Here is a 17,871-nt window from a genome sequence, read left to right on the forward strand (position 1 = left end):
TACGTTCTGCATGGGTTTCCTCCAGGGTAAGTGGTTACTACCCACCATTCAAAACACACCGGAGATTGTTGGCCAATTGGGTGTAATTGGGAGGCATGGGCTCATAGGCCGACAGGGCCTGATAACGTGCTGTATGCCTAAAATTAAATTTAAATTTAAAACTACCATCAGGAAAGAGGTACAGAAGCATCAAAATCAGGTTGGCCAGGCTGGGAAATGGCTTCTTCCCACAGGCTTTGACAGTGTCCTGTAACCAATTAATTATCCCAAAATATTTATGTTCTGTTTATTTAAATTATATCTGTACTCAGGACATTAAGGGAGGTCAGGGAGCAAATAGCGGAGGCACTGTCAGTAATTTTTCAACAATCACTGGAAGAGGGTGTGGTGCCATGGGATTGGAGGGTTGCTAATGTAGTTCCATTGTTTAAAAAAGGCACGAGGTGTCAGCCAAGTAATTATAGGTCTGTAAGCTTGACTTCGGTGGTAGGGAAAGTTATGGACAGTATTCTTAGAGATGGTCTGTATAAATATCTAGATAAGCAGGGATTGATCAGGAGCACCCAGCATGAAGGGGAAGTCATGTTTGATGAGCCTTGTTGAGTTTTTCGAAGAAGTGACAAGAAGGGTGGATGAAAGTAGGGCGGTTGATGTAGTCTATCTGGATTTTAGCAAAGCTTTTGATAAGCTTCCACATGAAAGATTAGTAAGGAAGGTTCACTAGGGATTAATAGAGAAATTGTAAGATGGGTCCAGAGGTGGCTAGAGGATAGACAGCAGAGGGTCATGGTGGACAACTGTCTGTCAGGATGGAAGCCTATGAGGACCGAGGTGCCTCAAGGATCAGTGCTAGGTCCTCTGTAGTTCATAATTTATATTAATGATTTGGGTAAGTAAATACGCAGACGATACAAAAATATGGGGAGTGGTGGATAGCGAGGCAGGTTTTCAAGGATTACAGAGGGATTTAGTTTGTCTGGAAAATTGGGCTGAAAGATGACAGATGGAATTTAATGTAGAGAAGTGTGAGGTGCTTCATTTCTGAAAAAAATAAAATAGGACATATGTAGTAAAGGAGAGGACATTGGGGAATGCACAAGAACAAAAAGATCTTGGAGTAATGGTGCAGCATTCCTTGAAGATAGATTCCCATGTTGACAGGGTGGTTAAGAAGTCATTTGGTATGTTAGCATAGAGTATAGGAGCTTGGAAGTGATGCTGAGCATGTTTAAGGCGTTGGTGAGGCCAGGTTTGGAGTATTGTGTTTAGTTTTGGTCTCCAAATTATAGGAAGGATATAGATAAGGTGGAGAGGGTGCAGAGAAGATTTACAAGGATGTTGCCTGGCTTTAAATACCTAGAGTACAGAGAAAGATTGAAGAGGTTAGGACTTTATTCATTGGAATGTAGATGGATGAGAGAGGATTTGATAGAGGTGTTTAAAATTATGAAGGGAATAGATAAACTAGATGTTAGTAGACTCTTCCCCCTGAGAGCAGGGGAGGATGAAATAAGAGGACACAAGTTGAGGGTAAGGGGGCAAAATTTTAGGAGAAACATTAGAGGATGCTTCTTCACTCAGAGAGTGGTGGCTGAATGGAATAATATTCCACAGGAAATAATTAAGGCAGAGTCAATTCTTTGATTTAAGAGGAGGCTGGATATATACATGGATAAGAGGGGGTCAGAGGGTTATTGGCGGAGAATAGGCAGGGGGATCTAGCGAAGTTGTTTGAGTGAAATGGCATGGACTTGAAGGGCCGAGATGGCCTGTCCATGCCATAAACTGTTATAAGTTCCATATCTACAGAAAGGGTGGTCATTGCGGAGGGATTGTCTCGAGTCAGTGTAGGGTGAAGTCAGAAACAGGAAGGGAGAAATCACTCTGTTGGGTGATGTTTTGGCTGCCAAATGCCCCTTGAGATACTGAGACCAAATAAGTTGGCATATTTTAGAATCGCGCCACTTAGTTCTCGAACCATTGTTCGGAGGTTCAGGTTCCTGCAAGAGTGGGTGCCCAGTGCGTGATGGGTTGGGAGAAGCGGACTGGTAGCACAAGGCTGGGTGGTTGGTTTTCCTCTCTGAGTTGGCAGGTTGACTCACTTTTTCGACAGCGAATAACAACATGTGAACTGAACTGTTGAATTATTAAACTTAATGTTTGAACCGAATTGTTGAACAATTAAACTTAGTGTTTGTACAACCCACAAATGACTTTGGCTTGGCTTCGCGGACGAAGATTTATGGAGGGGTAATATCTACGTCAGCTGCAGGCTCGCTTGTGGCTGACAAGTCCGATGCGGGACAGGCAAACACGGTTGCAGCGGTTGCAAGGGAAAATTGGTTGGTTGGGGTTGGGTGTTGGGTTTTGTCAGTGAGGTTGGCTCTGCGGTCTTCTTCAAAGGAAGTTGCTGCCCGCCGAACTGTGAGGCGCCAAGATGCACGGTTGGAGGCGATATCAGCCCACTGGTGGTGGTCAATGTGGCAGGCACCAAGAGATTTCTTTAGGCAGTCCTTGTACCTCTTCTTTGGTACACCTCTGTCTCGGTGGCCAGTGGAGAGCTCGCCATATAACACGATCTTGGGAAGGCGATGGTCCTCCATTCTGGAGACGTGACCTACCCAGCGTAGTTTGATCTTCAGCAGCGTGGATTTGATGCTGTCGGCCTCTGCCATCTTGAGTACTTCGATGTTGGACATGAAGTCGCTCCAATGAATGTTGAGGATGGAGCAGAGACAACGCTGGTGCAAGCGTTCTAGGAGCCGTAGGTGATGCCGGTAGAGGACCCATGATTCGGAGCCGAACAGGAGCGTGGGTATGACAACGGCTCTGTATATGCTAATCTTTGTGAGGTTTTTCAGTTGGTTGTTTTTCCAGATTCTTTTGTGTAATCTTCCAAAGGCGCTATTTGCCTTGGCGAGTCTGTTGTCTATCTCGTTGTCGATCCTTGCTTCCGATGAAATGGTGCAGCCGAGATAGGTAAACTGGTTGACCGTTTTGAGTTTTGTGTGCCTGATGGAGATGTGGGGGTGCTGGTTAGTCATGGTGGGGAGCTGGCTGATGGAGGACCTCAGTTTTCTTGAGGCTGACTTCCAGGCCAAACATTTTGGCAGTTTCCGCAAAACAGGACGTCAAGCACTGAAGAGCTGGCTCTGAATGGGCAACTAAAGCGGCATCATCTGCAAAGAGTAGTTCACGGACAAGTTGCTCTTGTGTCTTGGTGTGAGCTTGCAGGCGCCTCAGATTGAAGAGACTGCCATCCGTGCGGTACCGTATGTAAACAGCATCTTCATTGTTGAGGTCATGACTACATTGGTGCAAAAACAACAGGGTTGTTCTGGGAGATTTCAACTTCAACTTCACCCAATATTGATGAGCACCTCCTTGCTGTGAGTGGGATAGATGGAGCAGAATTTGTCATGTGTGTCCAAGAACAGAGGGATCTTGGGGTCCAAATCCATTCATCTCTCAAGGTTTCCATGCAGGTTGATAGGATAGTTAAGAAGGTTTGATGAAAGATTGGTTTGATGAACACCACAATACCATTTCAGCAGTCCTTCTGGCCAAGAACAAGACCTGTGCAAACTGGCAAAATGTCCCATCATTTGTCTCAAAGAAAGACATGTTTAAACATCAGCAGACTGAAGTGCGGGAAATACGGGGGCTTACCGGGGCTTGGGCCTACTTGGTTCGGCTGGGAGTCAGAGGAGGAGGAGCTTGGTGAAAGTGACGGGGTTAATTGGTCAAGGGGCCTATAAAAGCAGTGAAAGGGGAGGGAGTGGCAGTGAGGAGTTGGGCAGTGAAGGAGTGGAGACTTGGGACTTTGGCTTGAAGGACTTCAGTAAGAAGGAGCTCCCTTTGTGGTAAGATGTCCTTTTTGGTTAGTCTTTTAGTATTATTTGTTTAGTTTTTCTTTTTAAATAACCTATATACATTGAGAAAGGAGGTAATGGAGTCAGCTGGGGTAGTCAAATGCTCCAATTGTGGGATGTGGGAACTCAGAGACAGCACAGCTGTTCCTGACGACTACACCTGCAAAAGGTGCAACTCATGAGCGACCGTGTTAGGGAGCTTGAGTTGCAATTGGATGAACTGAGGATCATAAGGGAAGCAGAGGCAGTGATAGAGAGGAGTTACAGGGAGACAGTCACCCCTAGAAGGCAGGAGTCAGGGAATTGGGTGACTATAAGGAAAGGAGGGAGAGTGCCAGTGCAGAGTACCCCTCAGCAACATGTATTTGGCATTGGATACTGCTGGGGGGAACAGCCTACCAGGGACGAGTCGTGGCGGTCAGGTCTCTGGCATAGGGGCTGCCCCTGAGGCTCAGAAGGGAAGGAGGGATAAGAACAGGGTAATTGTGGTTGGGGACTCACTTGTCAGAGGGACAGATAGGAGGTTTGTTGGACAAGATCGGGGATCCAGGTTGGTCTGTTGCCTCCCTGGTGCTAGGGTCAGGGATGTCTCTGATCGAGTTCACAGAATTCTGCAAGGGGAAGGTGAGCAGCCAGAAGTCATGGTCCATGTGGGGACCAATGACTTAGTTAGAAGTGGGGATGAGGTCCTGAAACAGGAATACATAGAATTAGGCAGGAAGTTAAAAAGCAGGTCTAAGGTAGTAATCTCTGGATTGCTGCCGGTGCCACACACTAGAGAGGGTAGTAATAGGAGGATGTGGAGGATGAATGCGTGGCTAAAGAGTTGGTGCAGGGGGCAGGGGATAAGATTTTTGGATGATTGGGAGCTCTTCTGGGGAAAGTTGGACCTGTACAAAAGGGACGGACTCCACTTGAACTGGAGGGGGACCAATATCCTGGCAAGCAGATTTGCTAGAGCTGTGGGGGAAGGTTTAAACTAGTTTGGGAGGGGGGTGGGGAGCAGAGTTTGCGAGCAGTGTCTAGGGTGCATGGCCACCTAGTTAAGAATGATAAAGATAACAAAGGAAGGATGGAGGTTAAGGTAAAAGGTAGGATAGGGAATATATGTGAGGGTCATTTTCTGAAATGTGTGTACTTTAATGCAAGAAGCATAGTGAAGAAGCTTAGAGCATGGATTGGCACTTGGAATCATGATGTTGTGACAATTAGTGAGACCTGGTTACAGAAGGGGCAGGACTGGCAAATAAATATTCCAGAATACAAATGTTTTAGATGTGATAGAACAGGGGGTAAAAAAGGGGGAGGAGTTGCTCTGCTTGTTAAGGAGGACATTACTGCAGTGGAGTGGCAGGATGGTTTGGAGGGATCGTCCAGTGAGGCTGTTTGAGTGGAATTGAGGGGTGGAGGAGGCTTGAGAGTACTAATAGGAGTGAAGGTAGTGATCATGGGAGATTTTAACTTCCTTCACGTTGATTAGGAGACCCATACAGTAAGAGGGCTGGATGAGCTAGAGTTTGTCAAATGTGTGCAAGATAGTTTTCTTAATCAATACATAGAGGAACCGACTCGGGACGGTGTAATACTGGATCTCCTGTTAGGGAACGAGATAGGTCAGGTGTCTGAGGTTAATGTTGGAGAACAAATTAGGTTTAGTGATCACAACTCTATTAGTTTTAGGGTAGTTTTAGGGAAGAGCAAAGAAGGGCCTAAAGTTGAGGTTCTGGATTGGAGAAAAGCAAATTTCGAAGGAATGAGAATGGCTTTGGGGAGTATTGAGTGGGACATGATTTTTTCAGGAAAAAAATGTAACTGAAAAATGGAGAATATTCAAAGAAGAAATTTTGAGAGTGCAGAGTTGATATATCCCACTGAGGATCAAAGGAAAGGCTGGAAGTCATAGGGAGCCTTGGTTTTTAAGGAATATTAGAAATTTGGTTAGGAGAAAGAGGGAGGTATACAAGATGCAGGGTGATGAGAAATTGAAAGAGGACTACAAGGAGTGTAGAAAAAATCTTAAGAAAGAAATTAGAAAGGCCAAAAAGAGGCACAAAGAGGCTTTGGCAGACAGAGTAAGAATAAATCCAAAGGGTTTCTATAGGTGCAGTAAAAGTAAAAGATTAGTGAGGGATAAAATTGGACCCCTTGTAGATAGGGAGGATAGGCTATGTGAAAATTCAGAGGAGATGGGGGAAATTTTGAATGATTTCTTTTCCTCGGTATTCACTAGGGAAAAAAAATATTGTACCAGTTGAAGTAAAGAAAAATAGTGGGGAGGTCATGAATCATATAAGGATAACTGAGGAAGTAATGATGGCAGTGTTAAAAAAGATAAAGGTGGACAAATCTCCGGGTCCGGACAATATATTCCCAAGAACACTCAGGGAGACTAGTGTACAGATAGTGAGGCCATTAACAGAGATATTTAGGATGTCACTAGTCTCGGGGTAGTGCCAGAGGATTGGAGGGTGGCTAATGTTGTTCTGCTGTTTAAGAAAGGGTCCAAATGTAAGCCTGGGAATTATAGACCTGTGAGTTTGACATCTGTGGTGGGTAAGTTGATGGAAAGTGTTCTGAGGGATGGCATTTACAAATATTTGGAAGAACAGAGATAGATAGGTAGTAATCAGCATGGTTTTGTCCGGGGTAGATCATGCTTAACAAACCTTATAGAGTTTTTCGAGGGGGTTACATAAAAGATTGATGAAGGGAAGGCTGTGGATGTTGCCTATTTAGACTTTAGTAAAGCTTTTGACAAAGTTCCCCACAAGAAGTTAGGAAAAAAGGTGGAGGCATTAGGTATAAATAGGAGACAGTGAAATGGATTCAGCAATGGTTGGATGGGAGGTGTCAGAGAGTACTGGTAGAAAATTGTATGTCAAATTGGAAGCCGGTGACTAGTGGAATTCCTCAGGGATCGGTCCTGGGTCCACTATTATTTGTTATATATATTAACGATCTGGAAGAAGGGGTGGTAAATTGGATAAGTAAGTTTGTAGATGATACAAAGATTGGTGGTATTGTGGCAGTCTCTTCAATCTGAGGTGCCTGCAAGCTCACACCAAGACACAAGAGCAACTTGTCCGTGAACTACTCTTTGCAGATGATGCCGCTTTAGTTGCCCATTCAGAGCCAGCTCTCCAGCGCATGACGTCCTGTTTTACGGAAACTGCCAAAATGTTTGGTCTGGAAGTCAGCCTGAAGAAAACTGAGGTCCTCCATCAGCCAGCTCCCCACCATGACCACCAGCCCCCCCACATCTCCATCGGGCACACAAAACTCAAAACGGTCAACCAGTTTACTTATCTCGGCTGCACCATTTCATCTGATGCAAGGATCAACAAAGAGATAGACAACAGACTCGCAAAGGCAAATAGCGCCTTTGGAAGACTACACAAAAGAGTCTGGAAAAACAACCACCTGAAGGAACACACAAAGATCAGCGTGTAACCACACTCCTGTTCGGCTCCGAATCATGGGTCCTCTACCGCCATCACCTACGATTCCTAGAACGCTTCCATCAGCGCTGTCTCCGCTCCATCCTCAACATTCATTGGAATGACTTCATCACCAACATCGAAGTTCTCGAGCTGGCAGAGTCCGCAAGCATCGAATCCATGCTGCTGAAGACACAACTGTCCAGAATGGAGGACCATCACCTTCCCAAGATCGTGTTCTATGGCGAGCTCTCCACTGGCCACCAAGACAGAGGTGCACCAAAGAAGAGGTACAAGGACTGCTTAAAGAAATCTCTTGGTGCCTGTTACATTGACCACCGCCAGTGGGCTGATATCGCCTCCAACCGTGCATCTTGGCGCCTCACAGTTCGGCGGGCAGCAACCTGCTTTGAAGAAGACCAGAGAGCCCACCTCACTGACAAAAGACAAAGGAGGAAAACCCAACACCCAACTCCAACCAACCAATTTTCCCTTGCAACCGCTGCAACCGTGCCTGCCTGTCCCGCATCGGACTTGTCAGTCACCAACGAGCCTGCAGCAGACATGGACATACCCCTCCATAAATCTTCGTCCGCGAAGCCAAGCCAAAGAGAAAGAGAGGAAAGCTTAGAGGAGTGGGCTGAGAAATGGCTGATGGAATTTAATACAGATAAGTGTGAGGTGTTGCATTTTGGAAAGGCAAATCTAAATAGGTCATATACATTGAATACAATTGAGGAGTGCAGAGCAACAAAGGGATTTAGGAGTTATGGTAAATAGTACCCTCAAAGTTGATACTCAGGTAGATAGAGTGGTGAAGAAGGCATTTGGAATGTTGGCCTTCATAAATCGGAGTATTGAATTCAAGAGTTATGATGAAATTGTACAAAGCATTGGTGAGGCCAAGTTTGGAATACTGTGTGCAGTTTTGGTCACCGAATTATAGGAAGGATATAAACAAAATAGACAGAGTGCAGAGAAGGTTCACAAGAATGTTGACAGGATGTCAGGGTTTGAGTTACAGAGAAAGGTTGAGCAGCCTGGGGCTTTTTTCTCTGGAGCGTAAAAGATTGAGGGGGGATTTGATGGAGGTGTTCAAGATTTTAAAAGGGACAGAGAGAGTCCCTAAGAGTGGGGGATATTCAAACCAGAGGCCATGGTTTGAGATTTCAGGGGGAAAATTATAAGGGGAACATGAGGGGAAATTTCTTCACGCAAAGGGTGTTTGGGATGTGGAATAAGCTTCCGGCAGAGGTGGTTGAAGCAAGGACGTTATTTACATTTAAGGAAAGACTGGATAATTACATGGAGGGGAGAGGATTTGAGGGGTATGGACCAGGTGCTGGTCAGTGGGACTAGGAGGGTGGGGATTTGTTCCGGCATGGACTAGTAGGGCCAAACTGGCCTGTTCTGTGCTGTATATGGTTAGATGGTTGTATGGTTTATATGAGGGACAAGTGGTGGCAGGGAAAGGCTGAGCAGGTGGAACGCTGGGCGGACATGCAGCCACCAGAGAGTTTTCAACACCATAAAGTCAGTTTATGGACCTTCTAAATCAGGATGCTCCCCCTGCTCTCATCAGATGGGTCGAGCTTGATCAAAGACCAGGAAGGAGTGAAAAACCGCTGGACTGAATACTTTTCCAATCATCTGTCCACAGCTGATCCTGATGTCTTTCAGCACATCCCTCAGCAGCCAATCCTGGGTGACCAAGACCTGTCGCCCTCTACTGATGAGATCAATAAAGCGATCTCATAGATGAATTCAAATAAAGCAACAGAGCAGGATAGTATTTCTGCCGAGATCCACAAAGCTCTAAGGTCCAAATGCATTACAGGCATTCAAAGACATCCTGAAAGACAACTGGATCACAGAGGAGATGCCTGACGACTTCCACGATGCCCTCATCATGGCTCTTTACAAAAACAAGGGAGGCAAATCAAACTGCGGAAACTACAGGGGTGTCTCACTGCTGTATATCGCCGTGTCCTCCTGAACATACTTGTCACTGTCTCAGAATGGAATCTTCCGGAGGCGCAGTGTGGCTTTCAGCCAGAGTGGAGTACAGTGGACATGATATTTACTGTGAGACAAGTTCAGGAGAAGGGTATCAAGCTGAAAAAGCCTCTACTCTGTCTTCATTGACTTGACAAAGGCATTTGACACTGTAAACAGGGAGGCTCTCTGGATCATCAAGAGATGTTACGGATGCCCAAGGAAATTTATAAAAATGATTCAGTTGCTCCATGACGGAATGACAGGACAGGTCCTCTGTAATGATGATACATCTGCTGCATTTGCCATTTCTAATGGGGTGAAGCAGGGCTGGGTACTAACCCCAGTCTTGTTCAATCTGTTCTTCACTTGCATGTTATCAAGTGCTGTCCAGGGTCTGGAGGAGGGGGTGTACATCAGGTACTCAATGGATGGCTTTCTCTTTGACCTTCACCATTTGAACAGACAGACAAAGTGCCTCTAGACAGTCATTCACTTCTTTCTTGCTGATGGCTGCACTCTTGACGCACAAAGGGAGTGATCTATAGTTAATGCTGAACAAATTCTCAGACGCTGCCACACCTTTGGCCTGCAACCTGAACAAGACTGAAGTACTCCATCAGTCTGTGCCAAACACCAACACCATAGAACCAAAAATCATGTTGTTAACACCCAGCTGACAAATGTAAATGGCTTCAAATACTTGGGGACCATCATCTGAAGTGATGGGTCTTTGGGCAAAGAAAGTAACTCCAGGATCAGCAAGGCCAGCCAGGCTCTGGAGAGGCTGCGTATCAGGTGTTCAATCAACACAATGTCCAGCTGAAAATCTACAGAGCTGAGGTCATCCCTTCTCTCCTATGTGGATGTGAGACCTGGATTCAATACCAATGTCATGTCAAACAACTGGAGAAATTCCATGTGTGTGCCCTCTGTTCCATCCTTAGCATCCATTGGCAAGTCCGTGTCTCCAACCTGGAGGTCTTGGGTCGTGTGAAGTCCACCAGCATTCAGTCCCTGATCATCAGAGCCCAAATGCGGTGGATGACACACATCATCAGAATGGACGACCACTGTATGCTTCACCAGCTGCTCTATGGTGAACTGGAGACCATGTAAGTGCTATAAAGGCACTGTGAAGGAAACCCTTTGCTACTGTGACATTCAGCCAAGAGAATCAGAAGCTGCAGCTGTTGACAGATCCTGTTGGTGACCCTGCGCAATAAAACCTACGCCTGTTTTGAAGACAGGCACTGCCAAAAACTGATGGAAAACTATGAACGACATCACAGAGCAGCAGCCATAATTATTACAACCATGGACTTCCAGTGCCCTCATTGTGCTCAACTCTGTGCTTCCAGACTTCATGTCCACAGATGAACAGCACAACAAAGTGTTTTCTTTGAACTGAAGGATGACCAATATTAAGAAGGTCTATAGGATTCTGGGCTCCATAAGTCGGGGGATTGAGTTCACGAGTCAAGAAGTCATGTTGCAAATCTCTGGTGAGACTACACTTGAAATATTATGTTTTGTTCTGGTCACATCTTTATAGGAAGGATGTTGAAGCTATGGAGAGGGTGCAGAGGAGATTTACCAGGATGCTGCCTGAATTGGGAAACAAGTCATATGAGGCAAGGTTAGCAGAGCTTAGACTTTTCACTTTGGACTGTAGACTTGATAGAGGTCTACAAGATTATGAGAGGCATGGCAACCAGCACCTGTTTCCCAGGGCAGAATCAGCAAACACCAGAGGACATCTGTACAAAATTAAGGGAGGGACATTTAGGGGAGACATCAGGGGTAACTTTTTTACACAGAGAGTTGTGGGTTCCTGAAATGCTCGCCAGGGATGGTGGTGGAGGCTGAAACATTAGGGCCATTTAAGAGAATCTTAGACAAACACATGAATGGAAGGAAAATAGCGGGTTACAGGGTAGGGAGGAGTTTAGTTTTTTAAAAATTGGTCATAATATATAGGTCGGCACAACATCGAGGGCCGAAAGGCCTGTATTAGGCTGCAGTGTTCCATGTTCTAAGGATTCCTGACAAGGTTTGTGGTCCAGCTGATTGGAGGAGAGGCCATACTGGATCTAGTTCTGGGGAATTAACCTGATGGGGTGACATCTTTCAGTGGGGGAAAATTTCAGTAAAAGTGATCACAACTCCCTGACCTTTCGCATAGCCTTGGACAAGGATCGGAGTAAATAAAATGGTAAAATGTTTAATTAGGGAAAGGTCCATTACGATGGGATGAGGCAGGAATTGGAGAGAAAATTAGGAACAGATATTTTTGGGGAAAAGAACAGAAGTAATGTGGAAGATGTTTGGGGACCACTTGTGGTGGGTTCAGGATAGGTTTGCCCCATTGAGACAGGGTAAAGAGGGTGGGAAAAGGGAACTGTGGTTGACAAAAGTTAAGAGGAAGAACAAAGTGTACAGAGGTTTAGGAAGCAAAGGTCAGAAGGGCTCATGAGAATTATATGGTAGGAACTTAGAAGGGGGCATAAGAAGGCATGTAGGATTAGGGAAAACCCTAAGGCATTCTATGTGTACATGAAGATCAGAAGGATAATGAGAATGAGTGTGGCGCCGCATAAGGATATGTGGGGCAGGCAACGTGCCTGGAGGTGGAGAGGTTGGGGAGGTCCTAAATGAATACTTTGTTTCAGTAGTCACCAGAGAGAGGAACCTTGGTCAGTGTAGAACAGGCCAATGAACTGTAGTATTTTGAGGTTAAGAAAGAAGTATTGGATCTTCTTTTGAATATTAGAATTGAAAATTTGCGGGACCAGATGGAATATACACCAGGTTACCTCAGGACATGAGAGAAGGGATTGCTGGGGTGTTGGCAATTATATTTGCATCCTCCCTGACCACAAGGAAGATGCCAAAGGATTAGAGAATGACAAATGTGCTCACCTTATTTAATGAAAGATAATTGAGGAAATTCTGAAAATTATAGACCAGTGAGTCTTGCGTCAGTGGTGGGTAAACTATTGAAGAGGAATTTTAACGACAGGATTTCTAAGCATTTAGAGAAACATCAGGGATAGACAGCATGGCTTTGTGAGAGACAGATTGTGCCTCATGAGATTAATTGAGTTTTTTGAGGAAGTGTTGAAGTTAGGGCAGTGTGTCTGGTGTATATGGATTTTAATAAGACATTTGACAAGGTCCCCCATGGTAGGATCATTCAGAAACCCATAAGGCATGGGATCCATGGAGTCTTGTCTGTGTGGATTCTGAATTAGCTTGCTTGTAGAAAGCAGAAAGAAGTAGTGGACAGAAAGTATTCTGCCAGGAGGTCAATGACTTGTGGAGTTCAACGGGGATCCTTGCTCTTTGTGAATTTTAGAAATCACTTGGATGAAGAAACAAACCTGGGCAAAGAACTGGAAGGATGTTTGCAGATGACATGAAGGTTGGAGATGAGGATAATAGAAGAATATAATCATATTATTAGTATAGATTAATATAAAATTAAACATACACTTATATATTTTAAAAAAAATTCTCACAGAGGAGAAAGAAAATATATAAAAATGTGTTAAAGATGAACAGGATAATTAGAGCTATAATGATCTATTACTTTTCGAATGGTCAGAAATCAGAATCTGACTATTAACCTGAAAAAGACCAATATCTACCGCATTTTTTATCGGTCACTCGGGCTGAGAGGTCGCGCTAGATGGGAAATTAGCCGACAGGTAGTTCCGTGCTGCAGACACGGAGTCGAATATTTGACAAGCTTGGTTCTCCGGAGAAATCCTGAGCCTCGCAGGATACAGGAGCGCAGGTTTCAGTTTCTTCTCAAAACATTCGGACATCAGATCTTTAAACAGTCTTCGAGCGCGTACTACCTCCGGACTAAAATCTTCATAGGCTCTTAGACTAAAGCCACGAACAGTCACATTTCCAAGTCTTCTGGCTGTACGAATCAATCTATCCTTTGTACTCACGTAATGCATACGGACCATCACCACTCTGGGTTTGGAAGCTTCAGCATTTCGGTTCCAGATACGATGTACTCTATCAAGTAGCGGTGGATCAGCAGGGAATTCGGATGGGTATGCTTCTTTTAAAAGCTCGGCAAAAAACGTCAGGAGATCTCCTTTCTCAATGCCTTCAGGAATTCCAACCAAACGAATATTTTGTCTTCTGGAACGGTTCTCTGAATCAATGCTTTTCAGCTGGAGTGCTTCTAGTTGTTTAATTGCTTTGGAAAGTTTCTGTTCGACCTCAGTCAGTCTAATCTCTTTTTGTTGAACTTCAGTTTGAAGAGCTGCAATTAAGGTATGTTGTTTTTTGGTTTCAGCTTCTGAGGCAATTAAAGCTGTACGAAGTTCAGCTAGGTCTTTTTTGCGACAAACATCTTTGAATTCATCACGAAAGAATTTTTAAAAGTCAGTGAAGGTCATCTCACTTAGTTTAATGTCTGGTTGTTTCTTCTCTCGGCCGTTACCTTCTTCTGCCCGGGTTTTAGCTCGTGTAGCTTTTCCTTCAGTCATTTCTTCAAAATTTTCAGACTCAAGTATAATTAGAGAAATAATAAAGATCTTTCTGACTTCTGTGAAGTTAGTTCAAAGGTGGATACAGGTTAAAAATAGTATATTTTATGGAGCAAAAACCAAAACGTGTTCACTCCATGAGCGCCACCTGGAGACCGATGAGGATAATAGAAGGTTGTCATTGGTTACAACAGGATGCAGAGTTGGACGGAGAAGTGACAGAAGGAGTTCAATCCGGATAAATGTAAAGCAATGCCTTTTGGAAGGTCAAACTTGGAGATGGAGTACATGCTCAAAATGGCAGGACTCTTAACTGGAAGAATTGAGGGGCCTTGGGATCCAATCCATAGATCTTTCAAAGTTGCCATGCAGGTTGATTGGATAGTTAAAAAGCCCAATGATATGATTTTTAAATTTAATTTTTTTAAAAATTTAGACAAACATACAGCACAGTAACAGGTCATTTCAGCCCACGAGTCTCCGTGTTGTCCAATTTACATCCCATTAACCTACACCCCTGGTACATTTTGAGCGGTGGGAAGAAACCAGAGCCCCCAGGAAAACCCATGCAGACACAAGGAGAAGGTACAAACTCCTTACAGTGAGCACAGGATTCGAACCCAGGTCCAGTCCCGATCGCCGATGATGTAAAGACATTGTGCTAACCACACCAACTGTGATGACCTTCATTAGTTGAGGGATTGAGTTCAAAAGCAATGTTGCAGCTCTCAAAATCTCTGGCTAGACCTCAGTTGGAAAGTTGTGTTCTCTTCTGGTCACCACATTACAGGAAGGATGTGGAGCTATGCAGAGAGTGCAGAGGAGACTTACAGGAGAAATTCCACGTGTGCGCCCTCTGTTCCATCCTTGGCATGAGTGTGGAATGAGCTTCTGGCCAAAGTGGTAGTTGCAGGCTCGATTTTAATATCTAAGGAAAAGTTGGATAAGTGTATGGACGAGAGGGGTGTGGGTCAATGGTAGTAGGTGGGAGTAAGTGTTTGGCATGGACTAGAAGAACCGAACTGGCCTGTTTCTGTGCTGTAATTGTTATATGGGGAAGCAGGAGCACAGCAGGATCTCCCCACCCCTGCCCCAGCAAGACCCAAATCACAGAAGAAGATCACCTCCTGTACCTGAGACTAAAATCAGTGCTGCAGTTCACCAAAGTGGTGAGCATGAGGGCTCAGGCTAATTGATGCTAGACTAAAAGTATTGTGATCTGGAGACTCCAGTACACTACAATGGAGATTAAAAGGTCAACCCTCGACATGCGCAGTGTTAAACATGCTGCGTGATGTGCAAACGCCTAGCAATTCCTTGCCAATTCCTGCCACACCTCAGAAACTATTGGAGGTGGTCATGATGGAGGGCCCATGGGTTGTCTGTATGGTTGGGGGGAACAATGGTCGTGCATCCGGTCTGGGCATCTTACTGCAGGGAGCCAACTTTGGGGGGTGTCTTCTCATGGTGGACCTGAAGTAACGTGTCACCAAGCTCCAGCTTATCAATGTGTATTGTGACAGAATATGTTGTTTGTATTGTATGTAGGTATGATTTTGGGAGATAAATTGGAGCAGGTTTTTTTTTAGTGTAGGTCACAAACAAACATTACAAAACAGATCTCATTTAAAATACTGGAGCTCTGCTCAATCTAGACAGGCTGGGGATGAGAGCCTTTGCAAAAACTTTGGTGAGTGCCCAAGGGACTTCACTAATGGATTGTTGCTTTGAAAAGCAACAGATGAAAGAACTTGGAGAATTAAGTTCGGAGCTGGAGCCACAGTCTGTCTGAGTGGAGGTTGCTGTTCTAAGAGGATCATGTGATTTTGCAAGGAGAGAGAGTCAAACAGGCTTTTCTCTGAATGAGAGAGAGAGAATTTAGATCTACAGTTCTATAGTTCATCAGCACCAGCTGGGACTGGAACATGACAAGCTGGGAAGCTTGTGGAAAAACCCCATTTTGAAGATGGGTTGTGAGTGTTTAGTTCAGCCTGGTCAAAGCCCTTGTGGTCCATACAAGAGGAGAGGACTGGCTGCTTAATATTTCACTTGAAGTAAGGGAAACAAAAAGGAATTGTGTGGTGGTGACCTGAAAGAAGGAGGTTATATTCTGGAAAACCCTGATGGCGCAAGTTTCTTTGGCAAGACACTGACATGGCTGATTAGAAGGGATCAGTTTGTGTCCAGGAACAACAAATCTCTCTCTGAAACCGACAAGAACCTTCCTGAGGGGTAACCATTTACCTTTCAAGCAACAAAGCCCTGGTGAACTTCATAAATATTAAATTCTGTGCACAGTATAAGAATTGCCTGCAACCAGTGAACTTGGAGGAATGAGAAGTGAGATTGGACAGTGAATCAAAGAACTTTTCTGAACTTACACAAATATTACATACATGTGTGCTTAGAACTATAAGGGGGTTAAGTTAGGTTAGTTAAGCCAATAGTGATAAGTTAAAGTGTGATTTTGTTTTCATGTTTAAAGATAATTAAAAACAACTTTTGTTTAAGTAACCATTTGTCTTGGTGAATATCTATTGCTGCTGAGTTTTTGGGGTCCTCTGGGCTCGTAACAGTATGCCTCGCCCATGTGGCGTGAGAGGCTGAATGTCTTCCAGCAGCTTCCACTGTTGTTGGCGATGTCCAAGTCAGTTGTTCTAGACGGTGATTCCAACTGCATCATAGATGTAACTGGACGACCCTGCAATGCCGACAGCAGACTGGAAAGCTCCTCCAGACTCCTGATGTAGAAGGTAGAGTATGCTCAGCTGTGCAATGCCTTCAGCCACCCTGCAGGTGGAGCACAACCACAGTCCGCCTGGTCCAGATCAGAATGCTCAGATAGTCTTCCACTTTATGTTGAGGTCCATCACAATGCCACTGCCTCCTTCAAACCTCCTGTCACTTACAGAGGGCAGGCAAGGAAACATGGATGCTGAACGTGAACGATAGCCTCCGAGAACATCGAGGAACTAAAGAAAGAGTACACTGATTGGAGAACCATAAAACCCTTCGTTGATTCCCCTATGATCTGATGGGAAGAGACTAAGGAGAACATCAAGAGATTCTTCATCCTTGAGACAGAGACAGTGGGAACTGAGTCAACTCCAGAATGACCTACAGTAATTCCTCCTTCTGCAGTCAAGAGGGGTGGATATAAGGGAGGAACTCTAAGGGGTGAAGAGCCAACAAGCCTTGCTATTCACCTCTGTCTCTTCCAAGATCATCTTCCGATCTAGAGTCCGAACAGGGGAGCAAGATGAGATATGCTCACATTTCTTCTTCCAAAAGGTTAGCAGAGGAAGCTCTGTGATCCATGGCCTTAAGGGAGAGAATGGCTAAGTCACATCCTTGTAGACTGGCATTCAGAGGATCAGCAGATCCTTTTATGCCGGTGTGTATGATGCTAAGGCTACAGAAGAACAGCCTTAGTGGATATCTAAAGTGCAGCCCAAATCAATGGATGGGAAGCAGGTAGTGTCCACATCATCTAGAGTCAGGCAAGGCTGCCCACCATCTCCAGTCTTATTTGTGTGCTGCATAGAGCCCTTTGCCAAATCTATCAGGAAGGATGAGGGCATAAGAGGAGTGATCTTGCCTGGCAGTGGAGGCACTCAGGTCAAGGCCTCCCTGTAAATGGACGACATCTCCGTCTTTTGTCTGGAGACTAACCAGCATCAGTGGCCAGTTTGAGTCCACATTGGGTGCCAGGGTAAGCCAGAAGAAGAGTGAGGCAATGCTCTTCAGTAGTTGGCCAGATTGGTCCACCATCCTCTTAACGGTCAGATCTGACTACCTGAACATAGGAACATAGGAAGTAGGAACAGGAGTAGGCCAAAAATGGCCCATCGAGCCTCTCCACCATTCAATAAGATCATGGCTGATCTAATTTATGACCTAACTCCATCTACCTGCCTTCTCCCCATATCCCCTAATTCCTCTATCATGTAAAAATTTATCTAACCGAATTTTAAATATGTTTAATGAGGCAGCCTCAACCACTTCCCTGGTTAGAGAATTCCAAACATTCACTACTCTCTGGAAAAACTATTTTTC

At 44.8% G+C, this 17,871-nt stretch overlaps 1 protein-coding gene across 4 annotated transcripts in view; it reads right to left on the reverse strand.

Moving 5' to 3' along the window:
• btk (Bruton agammaglobulinemia tyrosine kinase) overlaps positions 1–17,871 on the reverse strand; it is a 181,315-nt gene that overhangs the window by 43,639 nt on the left and 119,805 nt on the right. The gene's annotated exons all lie outside the window — the stretch shown is intronic.

This window comes from Narcine bancroftii, chromosome 8 (genome assembly GCF_036971445.1).
Source record: "Narcine bancroftii isolate sNarBan1 chromosome 8, sNarBan1.hap1, whole genome shotgun sequence".
NCBI lineage: Eukaryota > Metazoa > Chordata > Chondrichthyes > Torpediniformes > Narcinidae > Narcine > Narcine bancroftii.